Source organism: Taeniopygia guttata, chromosome 1 (genome assembly GCF_048771995.1).
Source record: "Taeniopygia guttata chromosome 1, bTaeGut7.mat, whole genome shotgun sequence".
Lineage (NCBI taxonomy): Eukaryota > Metazoa > Chordata > Aves > Passeriformes > Estrildidae > Taeniopygia > Taeniopygia guttata.
The window spans coordinates 25,614,404-25,621,090 of NC_133024.1; positions in this window are offsets into that span (position 1 = coordinate 25,614,404).

Here is a 6,687-nt window from a genome sequence, read left to right on the forward strand (position 1 = left end):
ATTCCTTGTCTTGCCTCCCACGGTCGTGCAGCTCGCTCGCATCAACTTTTTGCTTTCTCCCCTCAAGACACTCACTCCATTTTACTGGAACTTTTCCACAACTCTGAAAGCCAAAAGCTCTGCTCCAGCACCGCAGTTTCTTTCCCAGCCTGCAGCCAAGTGCCAGGTGCTGCTGGAAGGGGCTGTTTGCAGACAGGTGTCGGCCATGCAGGTTTTCCCTCTTTACACCGTTCTGTTTACCTCATTTACCCAACTCTGCTAGGCTCTGCCATGAGCTGTGCTAATTTTTCACTCCTGCTCATTCCCAGACCTACAGAGCCATGGACCAGGGGCAGTTGTGGTCTGAATGGGAGCAGAGAGGTTTGCACAGTACTGTTGGTCAGGCTGTGCCCCACAGCACCATCAGAAACAATGACCTCTCACTTCCCAAGCTTGGTAAAAGCATCCAGTTTGCAGCCTCTGGTTCTGGCCCCACTGCCCTTTACGAGATTTGACTGATGTCCCAGAGGAAAATCTGCTATAGGACCTCTCCACTCCCTTTTCCCATCCTCCTCTGAGGTGAAACAGAGGCACGAATATTGCCCAGGGAGTCCAACACCCCACTCCAGAAAGTATTTTCCAGCCTGGGCAGTGATGGGCGATGAAGGCTCTGTGGGGCCAAGGGTCACATCCAGAGCAGGTGAAGGAGGCCCTTGTTACTGCCATGTAATGAAAAAGCCCCTTGGAAAGCCTTGGGAGACGAAGGTCCAGCAATTTAAAATATGGAGGCCCATGGATTAATTCTGAATTTTGGCACTGAAAGTAGCCCTCCAATTTACAGAGGTGCAGATTATCTGCTGTTCACATTGGCTATAATGAAGGTCACCGTGTTTCAGAATCTCTGGAAATCTATCTCTTTTAAAACACGCAGGCTCTTAGACCAAACTTAACAATCTGGTCTCTGCCTCCATGAAACCAGGACCATAAGTAGAAACATCTCTCAGCAGGACGTGAGGGGAGAGGAGTGAGACCCTGACTGTTCACGCTGGAGCAGGAGTGAAGTGACTTATTTCTGGTTCCTCCCAAAGCTAGAAGAGAGCACTCCTGTTGTCCCACTGACTCATGCTTATTACTAAGCACTTTGTAAACTGTGATAATGAAAAATGGCAGCTCTGGTGGTATGGACAATTGTTACAGACATGTGTATGTGCATCACCTCTTATTCCTCACCCAGCAGAAGTGGGACCACAGCCTCATCCCAATTAGCTTTGCAGCCCCACAAGAGCTAGGACATCCTTCTGGGTGTCACTTGGCATTGTCAGAGAACACGCAGTTGCAGCCAGGATGTTGGGGAGTCTGGGAAAAATGCCTGGGTGTTTTGTCTGGAGGCAGGAAAGTGCTTGCTGCAGTACGGGTATGCACTAAAGAAGAATTAGTGCTGCTGAGCAGGAAGGAATGGAGGTCTGGAAAGGCACAAGTGAGGGCAGAAAGCCCATAGTTAAGGTGAGTTGTGTTACAAACTCTGCAGGGAGGAGGGTCCTGCTGTGCTTAAAGCACAGTCAGTAGCCCCATGTTGGAAACACATCACCCTGTGCCAGAGAATAGCTGGAGCCCAGCAGCAGCATGGTTCAGCCCGAGGCTGGGTCCTAGGAAGGGAAAACAAAAGCTGAACTCATTTGAAACTGCCAGGGGAGGCAGGATGCAATTTTCTCCATCTGTCTTCCATGTCTTTTCTCAGCCCTTACTCTTTTTAAACATCCTGTTAAAGAGTTGAATTCTGAGCTCCCTGGAGGGGTTCAGTATCCATCACAACACTGCCTGATAAGAAGGATAAACCACCTGCTCATGCCTCTTCACTGCTGCTCTTCATCTTCATCCTTAGCACCTTGTTCATCCTGCATAGAGCCACTTACATGTTACACCTGCTGGATGCCTTGTGGGAGCTCTGATCACCTGGGACACAGCACCTCATTTTGGAGGTCTGGCCCACATCATTTGCTCCAAGATGTACACAAGGGTTGGATACTTGTTTCAAGTTTACTGTTGGAAAAAGGCGGCTTGGAGCTGATTTTTGTGGACTGAGACTCACCCCTGCTTGACAGTCATTAGTTCTAACTAATGAAATAACACTCTCTTGTGGGGTCTGGCTCAGGGTTTTAGCCCATTTAACACTTATGTTTTGTCCATCCTCAAGGGTTCCCACCCAACCAGGGTGTCACACAGAAACATCAAAAATACCCTGACTGCAGCTTTTGGTCATCTGCTAAACTCTTCTTAAGCAACTCACATTGCAGTCAAATTTCACTAAATTTGCCTGAGTTTTCTTTAGAATGAATTGCATTCAGTTTTTGCTTCATCTTGGGAAAAATTAGTGTCTTGGAAAAGCCAAATTTATATATGACTACCTATGATTGTCCTGACTTTGCTCAAGTCCATTACAACTGCTCAGCTCCACCGTCTCTCTACCCATCACGATGGATCTAAAAGGGAGACAGGGTGTGCTGGATGCACGCATCCTCTGCTGGGAAATTATCATCCAGCATACTTAGAAACTCTCATGGGACTTGACTGTGGCCTGCAGGCAATCTCCACAGATGTGTCCCAGAATTAAATTATCTATGCAAATACAGTTTTCTTTTCACACGTTGCAAATGAGCCTGTAGAGAGAGACCCGTGCTGGGCCTCGTTTGATGAGGCAGTCAGGTAGACACAGGCTTGCACACGGTGCTCCTGCTTGGGCTTTCCTGATCTACACAGTCAGCTCCGAGTCCCCGCTGTAGAACGGGTAATGTTGCCATTAGCATGAAGCACCAGCCTTCTCTCTTCAGGCTCTCTCTCCTTTCTCAGCATGAGGCAGCCAGCAGTTGTAACATTCCCCTTTAAAAAATCATCTAGCCACACTTAGGCAATACCAGTTTTGTCTGATTCATTCCTACAAGGGAAACTTCTTCACGTTTTCCTCTTACAAAGTTTCCTATTTGGGAGTTTAAACAACTGAACATTTTATTTTCACATACTCACCTAGTCCATGGTCCCTTGGGTGTAAATGGTTTAAGTTTTTGAAGGTTCATTAAAGCTATCCTGCCTTTCCCAGCCCATTTCCAGGCCATGAGGTTGGGCACTGGACTTTGGACAGCCAGCCATCCAGAGAACCCATCTGCAAGATCCAAGGTTTGTGCCCCACACAGTGAAGCCTCTAAAACAGCAGACACTTCTTCAGCCTTCAGGAGTTTCTATTCTCTTCTCCAGTTCTCAGGAGCAGGACCTTGGACTTTTTTTCTACTTTCCTGAGATTTCTGAAGACTTGACAAGTCTTTTGCAGTTCCCATACCATCCTGTTGGCTTTCTGATACCTTCCAAACAACCTCTTCTCAACCTCTCTTCATTCCCCTTGACACAAGTTCCCCATTGTAACCATTTACCTTGATAAGGCAACTGGGAACATGTGTGGACTATTCTTACACAGAACTACCCTCAGGGAGGTTCCCACTGCTCACTCTGTTCCTCCCAGTACATCCTGGAAGTGTCCACTCAGATGGTGTAATCTCTGCAGTAGTAGTTGGGTGCAGCTGAGGACATGAGTATGAACTGGGTCACATTCCCTTTAAAGCCCATTTTCCATGTCTCTGTGAACTGCTGTAAGATAACTTTGTAACTCACTCATGCCACAGAAAATTTTGAGCCCAGTTAGTGCCTCTCCATCCAAGGCAAGTTAAAAAACCTTTGTTTGTCATACAAGGCTCTGCATCTTCCCAGATTTGAATCAGTCTCTCAGAAAGATGATCTTTCTATGGTTGATGTGGACTCCACTGTTGCTAGATGGACAAGCCAAGATCTGAGGAGTGAGCCAGGTGGAAAAAGAAATAGGAAAGAGTGGGGAAAACCAGAGGGATCAAGAATATGGTGGAAGAATAACACCATGTGAAGAAAAGTGACATGTGACCCACATCCCCTTGTAGTGGAAGCTACAGCACTTTGAACTTGTCTAGGGCAGGAAGATCAGCTCCAGCGTGGTTTCCACCATGCTTAGAACTGCAGCTCACTCCCACCCATGAAAACTGGTTTGTTAGCAACACCCTGCTCATCCTGCCTGTCTCTTATGCAAAATAAGGCTAATCCCAGAATCATCTGACAGGGGGCCAGGTCAGAAAGTCACAGAGGGCTTGGGCCTGAGACATGATCTCCTTCGAAGCTGCTGTTTGGCAGCTCTCTGTAGAAGTGAAGCTGGTGCTCACTGCTGGAAGAAAGGCTGGTCTCAACTCTCCCTAATCCTTTCTGCTCCATCCATGATGCCAATCTGTGGGGTGTTAGAAGCTCTCTGTATGAAGACTCTTTGCATCCTGCCAGTGGCATTCCTGGATGGGGACCAGCTGGATGGAGAAAACCCTCAGTCAGTCTGTCGGATGTGGGAGAGAGGCTGACAACCTTTTGTAAGCTGTTTTCCCACATGCTTTCTAATTATTGCCTTTTTGGGGGAATAGCATCAAGGGGAAAACATGAGGTTATGAATTAGGTACTGTGGCAAGGAAAAGGGAGCCAGGGTAGAGCTTCTGAGAAAGCTGCAGGATGATCCTACGCCGCAGTGTGTAGCCAGACTGTGTGGGAATCAAGTGAGTCTGTGATCAAGCTTTTTGGTGGAGGAGGCACCAAGCAGCTCTATGGCTCTACAAACAAGGATGTTCATACAGATTTGGTCCTGGGACTCAGAGACAAATGGCCTCATCTTTGATGAGATCCTTTCCAAACAGTTAGGACCATCGCTCCAAATGTCCCCCCATTCCTCTTTCTTCCCTCCACTTTACATACTGAGCATGATGTCACAGGGTGTTGAATCATGGTCAGTTGGGGTCACCTGTCCTGGCTGTGACCAACCCCCCAGGACTCCCCAGCCTCCTCCCCAGCCTGGCAGCATGAAAAGCAGAAAAGACCTTGGTTCTGTGTAAGATCTGCTCAACAATAACATTTCTATATTATCAACCCTGTGGACAGCACAAATTCAAAATACAGCCCCATAACAGTCACTGTGAAGAAACTTAACTCTACCCCAGCCAAAACCAGCACAAAGGAGAGAGAGAAACTTGGTGGATCATTCCCTCTTCCATATAGGGTTGGACCACATGCACAGCTTTTATTAAACATCAGCAAATCTCTCTCACAGCAATGGGATTGGACAGAATCAAATTTTATGGCTAAGCACAGGTTCTGCCAGTGGGAGGACAGGGCATCCTTGACTGAGCTGTCCACAGGTTGACACATTTTATTTACCATTATATAAAAAGTAGTGCAGGAGGGTGGGCAGGTGGGATGGAAGAAAGCAGAAGAAGAACCATACAGTTTTCTTCTTGTTTTTTTTTTTTTTTTTGGTTTTTTTTTTTTTGGTGAGGGAATAACAAATGCCCTCCAAGGCTGGATGGTGCTTCAGTGAAAGGCCATGCCTTGGTACCACACTGCTGAAAAGGCTGCAGAGGTCTGAGATCCTGAAGGACCAGGCAGGCTCTGCCCAAGCTCTAGTGCATGCTGACACAGGAGAGCAGGAGTTCAGCTAATTTTAGGTAAGAGACTGGTCATGCCAGATGCAGTCAATAAGCTTGCCCACTCTTTCCTTTCATACTGAGTCTTAAGGTAGGATTTATATTAAACGTTTAGCATGACCTGGAACCCAGAGGAAACATTCAACATTCATGCGAATCTGAACCACCAAAGCTTTTAAGGTTCCCTTCATGCTATCAGCAACACCCAGTGCCAGCAGTGATTAGTGGTCTCCTGGGAGGTATCTCAGCCTCTTAGGATTTGACAGGGAAACAATAAAGTTTGCAGTGAAGCCGAGTTTCAGCTGTGCCCATCTGCTAAAGAATAAGTGGTAAATGATAGTTTCCTTCAGTTGTAGCAGTCCATGACTACTCATGAAGTCATGTAATGATCTCATCTCAGTTATTCACCATGTTCTTTCTTCTTCCTGACACAGTGAAGATGTTTTTCTTTCTAACAGTAGAGAGTAAAACCAAACCCAAATCCCCATTAATACAGATCTAATGCACATGCAGTGCACAACAGAAGTATCTCTTGTTTCTGGCTCTAGCTGCCACATCTGAAATATTTTTCCATCTAAGAACCGGAAAAACAGGCCACTGCCTTCCTTTTAAGGTGTTCCCTTGTCACAGCAGGGGCCTGGATGCTAAGCACTCTGCTGCCAGGTAAGGACTGCACATCCCTGTTCCAGATCCTCACAGACAATGCCCTCTTGCTCATGGCAGTCTTTTGAAACAAAGACTTCAAGCTGAGGCTGAGAACCATGTGGCATAGAGGGCATTGGGGGGAGATTTCATCACTCAAGATTAGTTCCTGATGCTGGTGGGGATGTGTTGAATGAGAAGGGTCCCACGTCCATCCTGAATGAGCCATCCTGGAGCAGAGACCCACTGCCTGTGTCCTTCTCTGTCCCCATGGGGACAGCTATGGGGTGCTGGGGAGCAGCTGTGGAAGGTGTTTCTGGGCTCTCTCGAGGAAGAAGAGGAGGTACTAAGATGTGAGGACAGAAGGAAAGGCCACAAACAACTCGCACCAACAAGCCCTGTGGAAAAGCACGCCCATGAGAGTGGGCTCCTTGGCATAGTGGATGTCTATGTGAGTTGCCAAAGAAGGGGCTGCTGTGTGAGGAATGGAAGGGAAAAAGGTTACCATGGGGCCAGGGAAAAATCCTTGTGAAGA